Here is a 19260-nt window from a genome sequence, read left to right as displayed (position 1 = left end):
GAGGATTTTTCTTTTTCCTTAATCAGAAATCACACAGGGTGGTGGGAGTGAGAATTCTTGTATAGAATACCTTTCTCCTTTTTCCATGAAGTCATTTATTTTTCCAATGGGCTGAAACACCTTGAATATGGTTCAGATGATACATGGGCTCCCGGACTGTGGAAATAGTTTTTCAGAGAGCTGTGAACTCCAGGGGCTCTGAATGGGAATAAAAGCTGGCCACAGAGGAGTGATGGCTTCTTGATGAGAAGGGAGTTGGGTGGCTAGCCTCAGGTCAGGTGGGACCACAGTTAGTGAAGGACAGAAGGGAGTGGCCGGCTTCCCAAGCCCCCAGTACAGAAATGCCAGTTAAGGAACCGCCAGGAGACTCTTTACAGAATGGGAGTAAGACACAACGGCAGTCAGACCCTGCAGTGAAGCGGCAGAGAAGGTAAGAAAAAGACCAAGTGCCCAGAAAACCAGCCTCTAGAGCGTTGGCATATGTGCGCTTCAGTCCTGTCTGATTCTCTGTGACACCATGGACCATAGCCCACCAGGCTCCTCTGTCCATGAGACTCTCCAGGCAAGAGCACTGGAGTGGGTTGCCATATCCTTCCCCAGGGGACTTTCCCTACCCAGGGATCAAACCCGTGTCTCTTACATCTCCAGCATCAGCAGGCAGATTCTTTACCACTGAGCCCCCTGGGAAAGGCCCCAGAGTGTTGGATAGCCTCTGGAAGCAGGATATCCTCTGAAAGAAGCTACCTCTGAAAGGAGGGCAGGAGCAGCTCTAAAGATACAGCAGGTCAGTTAACAGTGACCTCAAGTTCCCTGGTCTCCTAGGTTCCCAGCTGGTCAGTTAACAGTGACCTCAGTTTCCCTGGTGTCCTAGGTTCCAGCTGGTCAGTTAACAGTGACCTCAAGTTGCCTGGTCAATGGTAATTAGCCTTTTTGGAGAGACACAGTGGTGCAGTGGTGATGCCCTGGATTTGAATCCCATGTCCATCATGTAGTAGGGTTTATCGACCTCAGCAGTAGTGACTTCCGGGCTGGACCATCCTTGGGGCGGGGGCGGGGGGCCATCCTGTGCACTGCAGAATGTTGAGCAGCATCTCCGGCCCCTATCCACCAGATCCAACGTTGCCTCTTTAATTACTACAACCAGAAGTGTCTCCAGATATTGTCACATGGCCGCCACTAAGGACAGTGCCAGTGCACATGTTAAAAAAAAAAAAAAAAACTCAAGAAACCAACTTTGTTGCTACTTACTTTCTGTCTCCCTCCGTAAAAGGAGGGGGTTGGACTGAATTATTGTAGCAGTCCCTGGTTCTGGAACTTCAGAGGTAGTGTGTTGCAGTGAAAGATCATGACTATGACATTCAGTCTGTCTTCAGAGCTCAGTTCCATCAACTTCTGGTTGTGAGCATTGGGTGAACTCATCACCTTCTTTGAGCCTTAGGCTCCTGATAAAGTACATATCCTGTAAGGATGATACAGGAACATGAGAATGGATGTTGAGTGCCCAGCCTATGGGGTGCCCTTCACAGTTCATAGCCAAGCTACTATTAGGATTCTCTAAAACCAGCCTTTCTCACCTAATCTGATGACTGTGTGATCTATATGTAAATATGTCAGCTGCTTTAACCATCCCCAAGTATCAATGGCGTAACAAGATGAAGGTTTCTTCATCATAGGGACAGTAAAGGGACAAAGTGAAAGTGAAGTGAAAGTTGCTCAGTCATGTCCAACTCTTTGTGACCCCATGGGCTAGTCCATGGAAGTCTCCAGGCCAGAATACTGGAGTGGGTAGCTTTTCCCTTCTCCAGGTGATTTTCCCAACTCGGTAATCGAACCAGGGTCTCCTGCATTGCAGGCAGATTTTTTTACCAACTCAGCTACTAGGGAAGCAGAGGGACAAAGGAGGTAATTAAATAGTTAATCCCACTAGGATTTAAGTAAAGAAAAAAGCCTGAGAGACCCCTGTAAGTTAATGATCACCCATGAGAGCAGGTTTGCTTAACCACAAAACCATGCAGCAAAAGCCTGAGACATGCCCTCAAACAATAAAACAGTGGTGGTATGAGACCCACATCCTGCCTTACAGCGGGCTCAGTAAGTTAATGATCCCTAGGACACACTCCTCTGCACACACTGAAAGCAAAAATATAAGGGAAAGGTGACATTATACTAAAATCCAAATCCAAAATTATTTACCATTTTCAGCATATGTTACCACTCTTCGGATAATTTAAATTGCCCCGTGACAGTCCAGGTTTGACCATGGAGGAACAAGAAAACTCCCTTGATCAAAGCAGAGAGGAGCTGCTGATGGAAGCCTGACATCTACTCGAGAATGAGGAAGAAGGTGGTCTTCTCACTCTCCCCACTTTTTCCTTTGATTATAAAACTGTAGACAAGTAAGTTCTCAGGGTGTGGCACTCTCTCACTCCCCTATCTATAATCCCCACAAGCATTCTATTCTAATAAATCACTTTGCCTCTCCCTGAATTCTGTCTGAGCACTGAAGAATTGATGCTTCTGAACTGTGGTGTTGGAGAAGACTCTTGAGAGTCCCTTGGACTGCAAGGAGATCCAATCAGTCCATCCTAAAGGAGATCAGTCCTGAATATTCATTGGCAGGACTGATGCTGAAGCTGAAACTCCAATACTTTGGCCACCTGATGCGAAGAACTGACTCATTAAAGACCCTGACACTGGGAAAGATTGAAGGCAGGAGGAGAAGGGGACAACAGAGGATGAGATGGTTAGATAGCATCACCAACCTGATAGACATGAGTTTGAGTAAACTTCAGGAGTTGGTGATGGACAAGGAAGCCTGGCATGCTGCAGTCCATGGGGTCACAAAGAGTCAGACATGACTGAGTGACCGAACTGAACTAAATTCTGTCTGCACTGAGACATGAAGAACCAGAGTTCCTTGGATCACTCGTCCCCCAACTCTCCAAGGCACCACCCAGCGGTTTCATTCTTGCTTTGGGAAGTCCAGTGTAGATGCTTCTGGCAGGCTTTGCTCCCAGGAGGAAGGCCAGGACCCAAGCCCCCTCCTGCCTTTAACACTTCACCTAAGCCTGTGGTTTCTGACTCACAAATGGTGAAGAACAGACCCTCACCTTGGCCTGGAGCTGACTTTTACTTCCTCCCATATCCCACTGGCCAGAACCAGTCACCAATATCACCTAGACCCAAGAAACTGGAGAGTAGACAGTTAATCTACCAACTAATCACTTAAAATTCTAATGCTGGCTTTATTCCAGATAGTTCATATGATAAACTGAAACCCAGGAGAAACAGTATGAGATACAAATATTAAGTGCTTTATAAGCGTCCACCTGTGTTATAAAGAAGATTGAATCATAAACTCCTTATGAAGAAATTATATACTACCTACAAGTACACAACAGGCGGGTGCCCGAGGACCACGCAACGCAGCATTTAGGGAAACATCCTTTGCTATCAGTGAAGCTTCTCGAAAACACTGTTGTCATCTTTATTACCCTTTATTAAGCCTAAATTCGCAAAATGGTAGTTTTTAGTAAGAAACCGATACAGAAAATCGCAGCATTAAAGTCTATCTCTGATGAGCTCTTTTAGGCATTTTTATAATGAGTAGGTCTAAGTAGCTTATTTCTTTTTCTTGAAATGAACATTGTGAATGCCATGGATAAAATCATTTTGGTGATTTATGTAGTACTTTGCTGTATCTGCCATGTCAAATTACCACAAGCTTAGTGGGTTCAAACAACACAGATTCTAGAGATCAGAAGTCCAAAATGTGTCTCATGGGACTACAGTCAAGGCATCAGCAAGGCTACATTATTTCTGCAGGCCCCAGGAGGAATCTGTGTCCTTGTCTTTTCCAGCTTCAAGGAGCTGCTTGCATCCCGTGGCTCACGGCCCCTTCCTCTATCTTCAAAGTCAGGAAGAATATCTTGGAGTGGTTTCCTTTCCACTCTGACCCTCTGGCCTCTGTGTGTAAGGACCCCTGGACTGCATCCAGACCACCTGAATACTCCAACGGAACCTCCCCATCTCAACATCCTTAACTGCAGCTGGGATGGCCCTTTTACTGTGTGGGTCATACTCTCAGGTTCTGGGATCTGGACCTGGAAATCTCTGGAGTGCATTCCTTAGCTGACCACAAGTGGGTCAAGGAAGTGATATTATCAGCAGCTCATTTGTACATTAAATTTAGAGTTGTCACACTGAGTTTAATTAAACAGTAAACAATGCTGCTGTTGATCTGATGATGATGATAATTGTATGTGTAGGCCAGGATAATGGGAATTGTGTGTTACAAAGAACTTAATTATCAATCTTGGAAGGAGGGTCCAGCTTCCAGGAGCAGAGGTGAGTAGGCTGGTTGGACCATCCCCCAGAAAATGATTATAGCACCTAGACAAAATATTTCAAAAGCAATCAGTAAAGGTGGAGACTCTACATTTAAAACATAGGAAAGCAGTGGTGAGATTTATGAATTTGCACCTTTTTGTTAAAGAGCATCCTCCAATCCCCTTATGGCTCAGAGTGGAGCATCTGGAAAGTGAGGGTGAGATCCTGGAAGAGAGGGAGCCACTGAAGTAAACACCAAAATCTGCTAAATATACATGTGAAGGGGGATTTCCAGGGGACCCCAAAAAACACAGGAGCTAATACCAGAAAGAACCGAGTGTGAATTTCAGCCACTGCCAACTGAGGGAGAGACAGAGGTTAGAGTTTGAGTCCAGCGAAGTTCACTGCCTCCTAGAACAAATTCAAAATGTTTCAGCAAATCAAAAATACAGAAGCTCTACAGTGTGTTAGGGTTTTCAGACTACAATTTTAACAATCAATATTTATGGAAAGAAACAAAAAATGTGACCCCAAATCAAGACCGAAAAACAATGTCAATAGCAACTAAACCCAAGATGTCCCAGACATTGAAGTGAGTAGACAATAGCTTTACAGCAGCTATAATAAATACGTTTAAAAACCTGAAGGAAAATAAACTTATAGAAAATGAATGAATGGGGAAAACAAATAGAAACTGCAAAAATAAAAAGTACAGTATCTTAGATGAGCTGTTAATAGCTGGGCTTCACAGCAAATTGGAGGCAATAGGGAGAAAAAAACGGTCAATGGGAATAATAAATAATACAATCTGAAGAAGAGAGAGAATAGGCTAAAATTAAGTAAGTGTGTCTTAATAAACTGTAGGCAAAGGCCAAGAAGTCTAACATACACGTAAGTTCAGTCCAAGAGTGAGAAGAAGGAGAATGGGAAGGAAAACAAAATATTTAAAGAAATAAGGGCTGAAATTTTTGATATGCCCTGATATACATAATCTAATAATTCAAGAAACTCAATGAAATCTGAGCAAAATAAAGAAGATGAAAGCTACACTTTTGTCCATCATGAATCCTGCTAAACTGTAAATTTGTTAGAATCCAAAGTTAAAGAGAATATCTAAGTTTTTCACCAAAGATAAGCAACACATTATACACAGTAGGAAAAATGACAGAAATGATGACTTCCTCATTAGAAATGATAGAAGCCAGAAGACAATGGTACTATATTTTGTAAGTGCTAAAAAAAAAAAATTCCAGAAATCCACACCCAGTGGAAAATACCCTTGAAAAATAATAATTTAAAGAAGAAAACATATCAGATAAAAATGAAAACTGAAATTTTTCTCCAACAGACCTGAGCTATAAAATGTACTAAAGGGAAATTCTTCAGACCTCACATGTACCCCAGTGTTCATCACAGCACTGTTTATAATAGCCAGGACATGGAAGCAGCCTAGATGCCCATCAGCAGACAAATGGATAAGGGGGCTGTGGTACATATACACAATGGAATATTACTCAGCCATTAAAAAGAATACATTTGAATCAGTTCTAATGAGGTGTATGAAACTGGAGCCTATTATACAGAGTGAAGTAAGCCAGAAATAAAAACACCAATACAGTATACTAACACATATATATGGAATTTAGTAAATTGGTAAAGATAACCCTGTATGCAAGACAACAAAAGAGACAGAGATATATAGAACAGTATTATGGACTCTATGGGAGAGGGCGAGGGCGGGATGATATGGGAGAATAGCATGGAAGCATGTAAATTGTCATATGTGAAACGAATCGTCAGTCCAGTTTCGATGCATGATACAGGGTGCTCGGGGCTGGTGCACAAGGATGACCTGGAGGAATGGGATGGGGAGGGAGGTGGGAGGGGGGTTCTGGAAGGGGAACACATGTACACCCATGGTGGATTCATGTCAATGTATGGCAAAACAAATACAATACTGTAAAGTTAAAAAACAGATAAACTTATTTTTTTAAAAAATCAAAAAAAAAAAAAAAGAAATAACACCAGATGGATGGTATATGGATCCACACAAAGCAAGAAAGAGTCCTAAATCCAGCAGATATTTCAGTAAATATAAAAGATTGTAAACAGGTTTTCTCTTTTTCATAATTTATTTAAAAGACATGTTACTCTTTAGAGCAAAAATTAAGAGAGTTCATTGAGAGTAATAATGTTTTTACATATATTATGTATTAATAACACAAATACAAAGGTGTCCTGGGGATCTTAGTGACATAAGGCAAGAAAAATAAATAGCACATGGTAAGAGAAAAATCAAACAGCCTTTTTCACAGCTGCTGTGATTGCCTACATAGAAAAAGAATTTTCAAAGCAACTACAAAAATGATTAAGATCACAGATATGCGGTCACTATTTGAAAAAATGTTATTTCTCATTCTAACAACAAAAAAGGAAATAAAATTTTTAAAATTCATTTACAGTAGACCTAAAATAAGAAAATGCTTAGATAGAAGTTTAACAAAGATGGGAAAGTTTTCTATATTTAAATAAAGTAATTTAACATTAATTTTAAGTAGACATTGTTATTCTACTAATATTAATTCTAAGTAGACATGCTTATTTCATTTATATGTAGCATGCATTATATGAAATGCCAGGCTGGATGAAGCACAAGGTAGAATCAAGATCACTGGGGGAAATATCAATAAACTCAGATATTCAGATGACACCACCCTTAGGGCAGAAAGTGAAGAGGAACTTAAGAGCCTATTAATGAAAGTGAAAGAGGAGAGTGAAAAAGTTGGCTTAAGGGTCAACATTCAGAAAACTAAGATCATAGCATCTGGTCCAATCACTTCATGGCAAACAGATGAGGAAACAATGGAAACTGTGACAGACTTTATTTTCTTGGGCTCCAAAGTCACTGCAGATGATGACTACAGACTTGAAATTAAAAGACACTTGCTCCTTGGAAGAAAAGCTATGACCAACCTAGACAGTATATTAAAAAGCACAGACATTACTTTGCCGACAAAGTCCATCTAGTCAAAGCTATGGGTTTTCCTGTAGTCATGTATGATGTAAGAGTTGGACCATAAAGAAAGCTGAGCACAGAAGAACTGATGCTTTTAAACTATAGTGTTGGGGAAGACTCTTGAGAGCCCCTTGGACTACAGGGAGATCAAACCAGTCAATACTAAAGGAAATCAGTCATGAATATTCATTGGAGGAACTGATGCTGAAGCTGAAGCTCCAATACTGTGGCCATCTCATGGGAAGAACTGACTCATTGGAAAAGATCATGATGATGGGAAAGATTGAAGGAAAGGGGAGAAGGGGATGACAGAGAATGAGATGGTTGGACGGCATCACTGGCTCCATGGACATGAGTTTGAGCAAGCTCCAGGAGTTGGTGACGGACAGAGAAGCCTGGCGTGCTGCAGTCCATGGGGTTGCAAAGAGTCAGATACAACTGAGGGACTGAACTGAAGTAGACATTGATAAAAGATATATATTATAATCCAATAAAGCAAGCTTCCTTAAAATAAAATGGGCTTCCCTTGTAGGTCAGTTGGTAAAGGATCTGCCTGCAATTCAGGAGACAGGTTTGATCCCTGGGTTGGGAAGATCCCCTGGAGAAGGAAATGGCAACCCACTCCAGTATTCTTGCCTGGAGAATCTCATGGACAGAGGAGCCTAGCAGGCTACAGTCCATGGGGTCGCAAGAGTTGGACACGACTTAGCAACCAAACCATCACCACCACCACCACCACCACCACACTAAAGCAAACACTTAAAATGCTTTTCTGAAATAGATAATTCAAATAAATTTAAAGTGGTGCACAAAACATATTTGATAAACCCAAAATATGGTCAGAAAAAAAAATAGCAGAGGAAGAAAAATCAGATATCTCAATCTGAAAAAAAATGTAATAATATGATAGACCTAAATTAAACCATATCAATGATCACATTAGATGTAAATGGGCAACACATCAAATGGAATCAAAGGAGGATAGGAGTGGGTAGAATTCTGTTGCAAGTGTGCTGTGCTAAGTCGATTCAGTCGTGTCGGACTCTTTGTGGCCCCATGGACTGTAGTCCACCAGCATGCTCTGTCCATGGGATTCTTCAGGCAAGAATAATGAAGCGAGTTGCCATGCCCTTCCCCAGGGGATATTCCTGGCCCAGGGATTGAATAAACGTCTCTTACCTCTCCTGCCTTGGCAGGTGAGTTCTTTACCACTAGCGCCATTTGGGAAACCCAGAGCTAAGTTTACAATTAATCAAAATTAACTTGCTTTGTGAAAATGAAGTCAATACAGAATGGCATGTGCTGAAATTATGTTATGTAGCATCAACATGGCAAAGACAGTTTCATTAAATAACATACTAAATAACACAGTAACTTACAAATCACAGACAAACATTCAGGACCTTTGAGTCTTTATGGTGGGTTTAGTCTATCATTTTACTGACAACGTGGCATTAGGAGAGAGCTTAGTTCTCCCACTTCTATTTACAATGTTAAAAATGTTAAATCCAAGGTGGAATTTGAAATTGTGAGGGAGCGAGAGAGCAAGGCAGCCTCCTGAAAGCACTGGATCCAGGTCACCATGGTGACAAGCGGGTTCAGCCCCACCTTTCCCTCCTGGAGTCCTGACTGCCCATGAGATCAAAAGGCTAGTATCCATCATTGGAAAAGGAATCAGGCCCAGTAAAAGGCAGAAGCTCCATTAGAAAACTGATACATAATAGAATACATATTTTTTATTTTTTAAAAAATAATAAATGCACAAAAGAGAAACTTTTAGGTTATGATAATATGTTAGAGAAGAAGAAAAGTTAACCAGTGATGCTCTCTCTTTCACTGACATTCTGAACTTCATTATTTTAAAAAGGGCAAAGCCCCCAACCAAGGACTTCCCACCAGCAGGCTTACCTGTAGATCCTGAGCCTGGGGGTGCCTCTGACAGGAGGCACTGGCAGAAGCCTTGGCAGAGCAGAGCTGGATGAGGGCACCTGGGCAGGAAGGTCTTGCTGAGAGAAGCTGGAGGAGCCTTTAAAAGTCACTATTCCTGCAAATGGCAACCCACTCCAGTATTCTTGCCTGGAGTATCCCATGGACAGAGGAGCCTGGCAGGCTACAGTCCACAGGGTCGCAAGAGTAGTACATGACTTAGCAACTAATACCACCATTCCTGCAAAGAATAAAAATATTTCCATTTCCAAGGAGCACCTGACAATGTTTAACTTCACTGATGCCAAGGCGAGCAGTCTAAGATCGAATAACTGACTTTAAGAGTCTAAAGGGTAACTACCAAGAAATAATAGCTTCAGAAATAGCTTCAGCTCCCCAAAATTTGAATTCAGGGAAACTTGGATAATTATAAGGCTTCTCGTGAAGGTAGTAATAGTGGTGCAGTAGTGATAGTAGCAGCAGCAGTAGTAATAGTAGTAGCAGCACCAGTAATATTAGTACCAGCAACAGTAACAGTCATGGTAACAGTAGCACTAATGGTGAGGGTAGTAACAGTAGTAACAGTAGCAGCAGCAGCGGGTGGGTTGGCATCACCTTCTAGTGCCTGTGGCTAGACTTGCTCCATGCCCTACCTAGATGGTACCATCTGCAGGTCTCCTTCATTTCTGTCTTCGCCATCCCACTTTCCTCTTCACCCCAAATTTCCCAAGGGCCTCAGATATGCTTTCTCATAGGCAGGGATAATTCAGTTCATAAATGGAATCATAACAGTATCAGCAGCAGCAGCAATAATAATAAAATGTAGTACAATAAAAGGTAGTAGTAGTAGCGGTGGCAGCAGCAGCAGTAATGAGAGGAGGAGGAAGACAAGAGGTAAAAGGCAGAGGAGGAGCTGCAGCATAAGGCAGCACAAAATGCCACAGACACCCATAGAGGAGATGCACAGAGCCCAGACTTAGAGCGCCTGGGGTGGACTTCCCAGGTAAGTAACACTGAAGTTGATGCTGGAGGCTAGGAGGATCTGCCAGGCAGTCCAGGGTGTTGGTGGAAGGGGTGGGATGTGCCTGACTCATGCTAGAACCTGAGGAACATCTGTGGGGCTGCTCAGAAACAGAGAGGATGTTAGGAGCCAGAGGTGGGGCTGGGAAGAGCTCAAAGCCTTTCTCAAGGGCAGCTGCTGTGGTGATGAAGGGTCTTGTAACTTACGGAGCCTTCATTGGACATGAGGGCACCTCATGTTATTAAGATTTTATTTAATCCTCTCCATGGTCCAGCTACCTCTACATGTCTCAAGAGCACAGGCAAGGAACATCTTCACACCTACGTCTGTCGAGCCTTTGGAGTAACTTTCCCTGAGGCTGCAGCTTCCCTGGGCCTCTTCTTGGTGCATGGCCCCCTCAGTGCAGAGGGAAAACCGGTGTGGTAGGAGCCCTAAGCCAGCTGGTGATGCCCTACGGGTATCTACAGCCATGTGTGATTCCTTCCCTTGAGTAACTGCTGCTACTCAGCAGATCCCAGCAATACTGGGAACCATGATGAGGTTACAAAACATTGTGACTCCCATCTTGCTAGCAGTCTCTGTCTCTGTCTCTCTCTCTCTGGCTTTAGTGAGGCACATGCCCTGTTGCAAAGGCCCATGTCACAAAGAACAGGGGGTGGCCTCTGGTCAACAGCCAGCAACACGTTGATGTCCTCAATCCAGCAGCCTCAATAAAAAGACCTCAGAACAGAGGTTCAGCATGGCTCTTTCCCTAATCGAGACGTCATACAAAACCATAGCCCTGGCCAGAGCCTTGCCTTCAGCCTCAGGGAAGAGTGTCAGCAGACAGTGCAGACTTCTGAGCCCAGAAATGGAGACAAAATGTATACTGGTTTAAGTTAAGTTCTGGGATAATTTATTACATAGCAAAGATACCTGATAGCTACCTAATTCAGGTACCTTGAGATGTTATGTAAATGGGGATTTCATGAAAACAATAAAAGGGTTAAAAATTACTGAGCCCACACATCTGATGTAAAACACAATTTAAACATAATCACACTGGCATTCAGCAGGGTCTCGATATCAACTTGCCATTCCAGCCCCAATAGGGAATTGCTTTAAAAAATGAGTCCAATGTGATTATGACAACAGTGTCTCTGAAGTAATCCTGTCCCTGCCACTCTGATTCTGCATAGCTGTCATCTCAGCTTTTCTCAACGTCATTTTCTGCATCTGGCCCTATTTCCAGAAAAAGAGTCTCGTGTTAAGAACTGAGTCTGCGCTGGCGGAATTCCTAAGGAGGGCTTGCCCCTCTGCAGGAGAATGCCTGCCACCCCCATCTCCCTGCCCCTGTGTGCAGCCGCAGCTCACACACTCCCAGAAACGCTCAGAACTTCACACACTGACCTCTGCCTCTTTGTGTCCTGAGCCGCCTGCAACACGCCAGCAGGTGCTGATGGACGGGTGGGCTTCTACCTGCTCAGTGAGCAGGAGCCTACTGAGTGGAGTCTGAAATTAAAAAGAATTCTGTCTCTCTGCTCCATATCATGACAGCTCTCCAGCACTCTCTCACCTGTGTATTCCTTCCTACAAACACACAGACACACACACCCCCACACACACATACATGAGGCTTCTTATCCCAAAGATAGACTGGTATCTTAGTATTCAGCTAGAACCTCACACACAGACCACCAAGACCAGACATTTTTTTCTTGAAACGTTAGAGAATAACATAAAAATACATACCTAAGAGTTAATTGGGTGATGTAGTCTATAAGTAATAAAAAATATCATTTTATTTGGGGAGAGAATCATATATTATTACCCTTGATACTGCTCAACTTTCTCGACACGCATTTTACAAGGGAAAAGCATAGCTGTTATTGAGTAAGACCCAGTCTGGTTTTAAAGGGGAGGAAAAAAGCAGGTATCAAGGGCTCTATCATCATCTGGAAAAGCTGGTCCCTGTACCACGTTACTGCCAAGACTGTATGATAATTTTAACGGTTACTTTGTGTTTCTGTGTAATATTAATCTCTCTTTTTAACTCTCTAGCATATAACCCTGGGTGTATAGATTTACAATCCAAACACTCACTAGATTTCCAATCTATAAAGGTTAATACATTTTTAATTTGAAGCAAGGAAAAGTAGCCAAATGAATTTTCTGCAATTTTCAGAATTTATAATGGACACTTGCATGCCTCATCTCCTTGGATAGATCTAGAAGTGTTACCCATGGACCCTCATAACATAGTGAACACCACTTACTATAATCAGCTGTAAAACTGTAGTAAACATGGCAAACATCTCCTGAGCACTTGCTAGTTTCCAGGTACTGCTCTGATGTGTTAGATATTTTAATGCTCTTAACAATGAGATTAAGGGTTATTACTCACATCCTTATTTTACAGAGGAGGAAATACAAGCAGAGAGAGGCTAAGTAACTTGCCCAATGTCACGCAGCTGTTAATCTAGGGCTGTGATTTGAATCTAAGCAAAGTGGGATGAGAGTTGATGTGTTTAACCCCTACACTAGAATGCCCATTTGATCTGACTGAGTCTTTCAACTGTATTATTCATTTTAAAAAGAGAGAATGAGAATATGAACAGGAATCACAAATAATCTAAGAGATGAGCCTGGCTCTATCTCCTGGCTCAATCGCTGGATCCATGAGGGCACCCTGTGAAAGGACCAATGGCATTAAAGAAACCTAGACATGAGGCTAAAATCACTGTGCTACCAGGCTGTAGAAGGATCATCATTTGAGACAAGTTGGGACAGAAAGAGAAGGAATAAAAAGGAACAGAGAATTACTGAAGGACCCACAGTAGCTTCAGTTACAGTCATGGCAGAAAACCAATGTCCCACATGCTTCACTCAGTAAATAATATGATTTTATAAAACCAAGTAAAACATCTTATGAGAAATGGATCTCCTTGGCTTTGGCTTAATTCAGAAGAAGGTGCTTAAAGAAACTTATAATTGCAACCAGTAGATTCCACCAAGAAAAGTATTATTTTAATCGACCTGGCCAAAAGAAATTCAACCTTAATAAGAAATTACCATTTTTTTTCCTGTGACCTGTGAAATGAATACTTTTCATAGAGTTATAAAGGATATTTTTCTTGGTATCTCTCAAAATGTTCCCACCTGCTTTACCTTATTTTATGGCTCACCACTTCACAAAGCAAGAAAGATGAGATTCAGCTCTATCATTAATAAAATGTAAATAGCATTATGTTTCACAAAGCTGTTGTAAAACAACAACAGAGCGATGTGAATGGAGTAGCTGAATTTACTTACCTGGGGTCCGTTAACTGTTTATTCATCCATTCATTCATTCCCATATTACAGATAAAGCAACTAAGGCCTGAAGAGATTGAATAACCTGCCAAAGCTTTCATATGTATTTTTCATGTTATCTCTCTATAGTGTCCATTTGACCTGAAATTGCTATCTCACATTTGAGTGAAATAGATTGTATTCTCTCTCTGATGGCCTGTGGCAAAATTAAATGAATTAAATGTTCCCAGCACAAAACCTCTTTTCCAGAATAAAACTGATTACACAAAGCATTGTTTTATTAGATGCATTTTGGGAAGCCTTGAAATGCAGCTCCAATCCACAAGCAGTTTGATAATAATTTAAGCTAATCTCTGTGGATATTTAAAGGAAATTACAATGTGTGATCCTGTCTACTTCTGCAAAGTTGTATTTGATCCCCCGACCCGTACATGGCACAGGCTCCAAAAGCTATTGCACTTTATAGCTAGTGGTTCCTTACAAAGTTTTACCCAGCACAGAAGGTATGATATAAAACTGTTAGGATCATTATTTATTTCCAAAGATTTTGGTTGAAAAAACAGAGAGCCAACACATCTCCATTTTAAGAATGTCTTAGGGCAGAGAGAATAACAACATCTAAGATTCTTAATTTCAAACAAAACTTTTGATAAAGGACATTTTAGAAATAACGATAAACATGTCAGTTATTTAGACAATAAGATTTCAAAGTCTTTGCTCTATATGGCCCAGGGTCTTAGACACAAGAAATAGCTGTTTCTATCCTATATCTTTTGACGTTTGTTAGTATGCCTTCGTACATCAGCTCTGAACACAGCAAATATCAATTTGTATCCAGCTCTTGAATTTTAAAACACACACGCTCTATCGATATATTTCTCTTATACCATCTGGAAATAGTACTTCCATAGCGGTTGAGGTTAGACTTAAAATCAGAAGAGTTTATTCTTTCATTTAAAAGCCTCTTTGGCTGCACGTTGCTGATGACAGCTCTGGCAGACTACAGCCTGAAGGTCAGATCTGGCCAGCTGCCTGTGTTTATACGGTCCTTGAGCTAAAGATGGTTTTTAGTTTTTATGAGATAGTAAAAAAATAAATAAAAAGCAGAAAATGCAACAGAGACTGGATATGGCCCACAAAGTTTAAAATATTTACTATAAGGCCCTTTATAGAAAAAATTTGCCAACCCCAGGTCTACAAAATAAAAATCCAGATTCCTAGACTTGGTGTCTAAGAGCCTTCCTGAGCCAGCTCAGAATATTGTTCTAGCTCCGTCTTCTGCCTCCTCCCCCATCTAAGCTATGTTCGAGTTACTAGTACTGCACAACAGAGTTCCCCATAATGCAGCAGCTTCAAACAACCACTTTGTTGTAACCAGGGATTGGAAGACGCAGGAGGACTGCTTTTGTCTGATGATGCCCGGGGTCTCAGCTGGGGATGCTCAGGCCAGGGGAGGGGATGGAGGGGAAGGAGTGTCCCCACAGCTGGGGGCTAGAAGCACCTGGAGGCAGCTTCTCACATTTACTCTGACAGCGGTGAACGCTGCTGTCTGCAGGGGGCTCAGTGCCCCACTGACCAGAGCCCCATGAGCAGACTCCCTGCATGGCCTGAGCTTCCTCACAGCATGGCAGCACCCCTGGGAGGCAAACCTTGGACCCTGTGCTGCAGGGCTCCAGAGACAAGGGAGGGTACCAGAAACGAGGGGGAACAACACCACCTTGTCTGATGCCCTTGGAAAGTTAGCAGAAGGACCCCCGCTGCCTCCTAACACTTACCAGCATGTGCCAAGGGCGGGGGCATGGAGGCTGCTTGTTAAGGGAGCAGTGTGGCGGGGGGAGGGCATGGACAGGAGCAAGATCCCTTTGCTGAACGTGTCACACCTTGCCTAAAACAGGGCCACGCACCCTCCTGTCTTCCATGCAAATCACTGCTGTCTTCCCTTTACCGGGTCACTCCTGGACACTTGTCAGGACCCCTCAGCCCACATGTGTGAAGCATCTCCCCTGGTGTCAGCCCTCAGAGAGCCTCAGATGAAGAGGAGAGAGGTAGGAGCAATCTGAAGGAATGACAGTTTAAGGCAATAGAAGTTCAACTAAAAGGTCAAAGTTCTGAACATTTGTTCTGCAGAAAATCTGCTCATCTGGAAAATGTATCACCTGGCCCTGCTTCAGTTCCCCTGCTTGGTCTCTGTGCTAAAACGCAGTCCACACCAAGTCCTCAGTGTCTGTGCCCTGGGTCACACCTGACGGTGCTGCAGAGCTGGTGTCTAAATGTCCTTTAATTGTGTCTTTTGTGGTTTGTGTCTATTTCCTAAGCTCAGCTGCAAGACTCTTTAAAGGACCATATACTATTCAGTAAAGAATTTACCTGGCGTTTGGGAGAACTAGTTATGTCCCCCATCGATGGACAGGTCATGTTCAAATTATGCATGCTTACCTCTTTAAGAACCAATGCTTTAAGAAAATTTAACCACATGCGATGGAAATCTTTCTGAAATATTTTATACAAGTGAATACTTCCTTAAGAGGAACATTTGGAGTATGCTTATTTCTCTCGACTCAAGGTCATCTTTGTGGAACCCAGTGATTGCATTTGCAAATACAGTGATTTCCTCAAATGCTGGTGAGACCGAGCCACTGTGAAGCGTGTAGCCCGTGGGCTCGCAAGGTGCTGTTTCTTGGTTCTTACATGTTTGGGGGGCCTGCGATGATACCCTTTTCGCTGAGCCATAGGAGGTCACGGCCAGTGTTGCTTCATCCACTCCCCCCTCACTTCCAATTTGCTTCCAGCTGTTGTCACCCAGGAAATCAAATAACCAGGCTCATTTGAGATTTAAAAGACTCTAAATTGGAGGCCAAAAGAGGCCAAAAGCACCTCTCTTGTGAGTTAAGCACATACATTTTAGTGCCTGGATTTAGCCTTGACTTTGATACTCAGTGGCCTCAGTGTTTTGATTATTTATCTAACAAACATTGACAGATCAGGCCCTATCACAGGCAGTGGGGATAAAGAAGAGAAGAAAATAGACAACAACCCCTGACTTTAGAAATGGCTCATGCTCTAGTGAGGAAAAAAAACAAAAAACAGATCTAAATAAATTAACAAAATACAAGGCACTTTAGGTTGTAACTGCAATGGAGAGGAATAAAGCAGGAATGATGAATCAGGACCAGGAGCTGTGGAAATAGAGGCAGTGATGTCTGAGCAGAGACCCAAAAAAAGGAGGAAGGAACCACATGGAAACCTGCCGTGAGAATGTCCCAGGTCCGGGGGAGCCGGGCGACAGCATCTCAGGAGCCGTCAGCTGAGAGGGAGAGATCCAGAGTCCAAGAGAGGAGAGAGTATTTAAGAAATTTGTCTAGGAGAAAAGGGAAGGAAGCACAGTGAGGAAAGCAGAACCATTTTCCAGACAGCAAGGGGACCCTCTTGAAGTCAGAAATCAGGATTTCGAAGGGCAAGCGATCAGGCTGACTCTCACCTTCAGCTGTTTGGGCATAAATAAGGAAGAGAAGAGCGTGGGAGAGAAAAGAGCCAACCTTAGAAAGAGCAGACGGAGGCAGGGTCTTTAAGGAGGAGGCTGCAAGATGGGAAGAGAGTGAAGAAAACCTTCAGTGAAGAGCTGAAAGTATAAGAGGTTTTGCAAATGACTGTGCATTCCAGAGGGCCCAGAGGAGGGGCCTGGGAAGCTGAGGGTCAGAAAAGAAGCTCACAGTGCTGAGTGAAAAGCAGCCCTTCTGAGAGCTCAGTGAGGAGCCCAAGACAGCAGAGTGTCAAACACAGCACGTGCTGGGCCCTGCATCAGGGCTGCACAGGCAACGGGCCTGCAAACCAGCCCTGAGCCCTGTGTCCCCAGAGTCCTGGTCATGGGGAGAGAGAGGACCCACAGCTGGCATAGTAGCTTACAAACAGGGCGGTTACACAGACAACCCGGGTGGCCCTCAAGTGGGTAGTGGCGGTTGGTCTGCGAGGATGTGGAGGGGGCCATAGTGTGTGTGTGTGTGTGCACGATCAGTAACTTCAGTCATGTCCGACTCTTTGCGACCCCGTGGACTGTAGCCCACCAGGCTCCTCTGTCCATGGGATTCCCCAGGCAAGAACATTGGAGTGGGTTGCCATGCCCTCCTCCAGGGGATCTTCCTGACCCAGGGATGAAGCCCACATCTCCTCCACTGTAAGCAGCTTCTCTACCACTGAGCCACCTGGGAAGACCAGAGGGAGCCATAGACATCATTTTAAAAAGCCGGGCCGATGTCTGGGGCTCGTCTTCTGCTCCCTCTGATGCAGCCTTGAAAGCCGGGGTAGGGTTTGCTCTGAACCCAGGGGCTGCCCCTGAAGCGAGGGCTCCCTTCTGCCCTCACACCGTGTTTCTAAAGATAATGCCACACAGGCCCAACCTTGTTCCTCTTCCCTGACCCCAGGCTTCACGGGACATCCCTGCACGCTCTGGAGACTTAGCAACAAGTACTTTAAGACGTGTGACACGTTTCCAGTCACCTCCCTCCTGTCACTGCTAGATCCTGGGGGAAGAGGTAACCAAGAGTTGAGCAGGGGCTGTGCAGGCATGCGCATCACCTTCTAGGTCCCAAGGCCAAGGGCTGAGGATGAAATCTAGGAAGTGGATGGGCCATTGGCACCAAATGACCCCACTGCCCTGAGAGCGGGCTGGGGAACCGCACAGATCAGGGCTGGACCTTAGGCTCCAACACTGACCACACGTGTGTCTTACTGGGTAACTTCACTAATGACTCCAGCCGCTTCCTGGGGGGACCCTACAAATTAAATGAGAAAAGGAGACTGTGGCTCAAATGCCCCAGTTGAAGATGGAGACTCTCGGCATCACCAGAGTTGCTGGGGGCAGAGGGAATGGTTCCTCCAGAGCAGGAGAGTTCCCCTCCATCCCCCATCACCACCACAGAGTCCTGTGTGGCCCATTAGGGGAAGGGCGGAGTCCCCCGCCCCTCCCCACACCCTCTGTAGCTGTTCCCCATGGGGAGGGGCGCCACTAAACACCTGGCCTTCAGCCGGGGCCTGCCGACTTCCTAAGTTCTTAGCAACTTTTTCTGCGGCAGCATGATCTGTATTTATTAGGTATTAATGTCACTCACCCATTTAGAGCCACTAATGAAAACAATTTATGTAAGTAATGAAAACAATTCATGTAACAAAATGGCTAATTATATGACACTTGGAGAAGAACTAAATACTCAGAACATGAAATTCAAAAATGTGTACCTTTGATATCCGATTTCTCACAAGATGTGGCGACCTGAACAGATTCTAAATCAGGTGGACTTGGTTGGAAACTGTCCAAAAGAGCTGACAGCTATGTCACTTTCTCCCACCCGGTCCTGTGTCCCTGGGACTGGCATCCAGGATGCTAGAAAGAGCGTCAGGCTCCGGGGTGACCCACAGCTGGTCCTGACAACCACTGCCCACGTTCCTGCCGTGGGCTCTCGGGGAGGGAGTGGAGATTCCCCAGTCCCCGTTTGTGCTTACGTCTGCTTTATAAGGTCATTGTAAGGATTACACGGGATCGCGTCTGTAAGGTACCAAGTGCCTGGTGCGTAGAAGGCAGGTGGTCAATTCCAGAGCTCCCCTCGCCAGGATGTGAGCTGCAGAGAAAATAACACAGAGACACACGCATGTGCACACACATACAGACACACAGACACACACA

The 19260-nt window shown here is 43.9% G+C and overlaps 1 long non-coding RNA gene across 1 annotated transcript in view; it reads right to left on the bottom strand.

Annotated features, from left to right (window-relative positions):
• LOC145544444 (uncharacterized) overlaps nucleotides 1-19260 on the bottom strand; it is a 29947-nt gene extending 10687 nt beyond the window's left edge. The window contains exons 1-5 of the long non-coding RNA XR_014081425.1: nucleotides 19080-19260; nucleotides 18816-18960; nucleotides 11682-11783; nucleotides 9254-9512; nucleotides 1249-1459 (exon numbers count right to left, since the gene is read on the bottom strand). This is a non-coding gene — a long non-coding RNA (uncharacterized LOC145544444). The remainder of the gene's footprint in view (nucleotides 1-1248; nucleotides 1460-9253; nucleotides 9513-11681; nucleotides 11784-18815; nucleotides 18961-19079) is intronic.

The sequence above is a fragment of the Giraffa tippelskirchi genome, chromosome 4 (genome assembly GCF_054371585.1).
Source record: "Giraffa tippelskirchi isolate mGirTip1 chromosome 4, T2T-mGirTip1v1.2.pri, whole genome shotgun sequence".
NCBI classification, from domain to species: domain Eukaryota; kingdom Metazoa; phylum Chordata; class Mammalia; order Artiodactyla; family Giraffidae; genus Giraffa; species Giraffa tippelskirchi.
This window is presented reverse-complemented; position numbering and strand designations above follow the sequence as displayed.